Genomic DNA, 1,313 nt, shown 5'->3' with positions numbered 1-1,313 from the left:
GCCACATATTACACAAGGGACGGGGCTGCCTACCGGCACCCAGGTGGCAGGGCTTACTGTTCTCGGCTCCTTCTTCCAGGCGGTCTTCGGGTGTCAGCGTTCAGTCTCTGGTGTCCTGGCGTAGGTCTTCTAGTCCGGTGGCTTCCTCTGGCGGGCCCATCTTGGTGCGCGGTTCGTGTTAGCTACAGCTCCGGCTAATGTCAATTTCCGGCTCCGCCTCGCCTACGTCGCCACATCACCGCGCCTTCCACGACTCCGCCTCTGCCGGACTTCGTCACTCGATGCTGCGCTCACTGGCCACCAGGGCCTGCCTCGCCAACCTTGCCTCCGCTCCACCGCCGATGCTCCTGCCACACACCACACACGGAGGAAGTTGCCCCCTGCCACCTAAGAGCAGGTACCCATTTATCTACTTGCTATATTTACTGCTTTCGAACTGCTGGGTGGGCGGGAGCTGGGACTAGGGCCAGGAGCTCACCCCGGCCGCGGTGGGTCTCGAACCGCCGTAATGGCTGTTCATCTATGTTACAGCAGGCGTTTTACCGCCTGCGCCACCGCTCCCATTCAGCAGTGATTTTATGTGATTTTATCTTGTGTTTCGGGTGACCCATTGGAAAAACACTGTGGATCCATGAGGATCCGTGCTTCAGAACCATGCTGTGGCTTCATGGTGTTGCCATGAAGCTGGGGAACCATGAATACTGGGGTGTAAGTAGTGGCCGTGGACATGGTATGGGATTTAATGGTATGTTTGGGGTGTCCCAACACAAAAACCACAAGCATCCATGAGGATCCATGCTCCAGACCCATGTTTTGGCAGCATGGTGTTACCACAAAGCCGTGGATATGTGATTTCTGTGCTGCATTCTGTGGCCATGGACAAGGTATGTAATTTGATGGTGATGTTGGGGTGACCCAATGCAAAAATCATAAGAATCCATGAGGAACTGTGCTTCGGAACCATGTTTTTGCAGAATGGTGTTACCATGAAGCTGTGGATCCGTGATCTTTGTGGTATAACCTGTTTCCATGGACATGTTATGTAATTTGAAGTTGTGTTTGGGGTGACCCAATGCAAAACCCCCGAGGATCCGTGCTTCAGAGCAATGTTGTGGCTTCATGGTGTTGTCACGAAGCCATGGATCCATGACTTTTGTGTTGTGAGCTGTGCCATGCACAATTGATGGTGAGTTCATGGTGACCCAATGCAAAAAACCACAAGCATCCATGAGGATCCATGCTCCAGAACCATGTTTTGGCAGCATGGTGTTGCCACGAAGCCGTGGACATGTGATTTCTGTGCTGCATTCTGT

Source organism: Gekko japonicus, unplaced genomic scaffold (genome assembly GCF_001447785.1).
Source record: "Gekko japonicus isolate JY-2015 unplaced genomic scaffold, Gekko_japonicus_V1.1 scaffold342, whole genome shotgun sequence".
Classification (NCBI taxonomy): domain Eukaryota; kingdom Metazoa; phylum Chordata; class Lepidosauria; order Squamata; family Gekkonidae; genus Gekko; species Gekko japonicus.
This window is presented reverse-complemented; position numbering follows the sequence as displayed.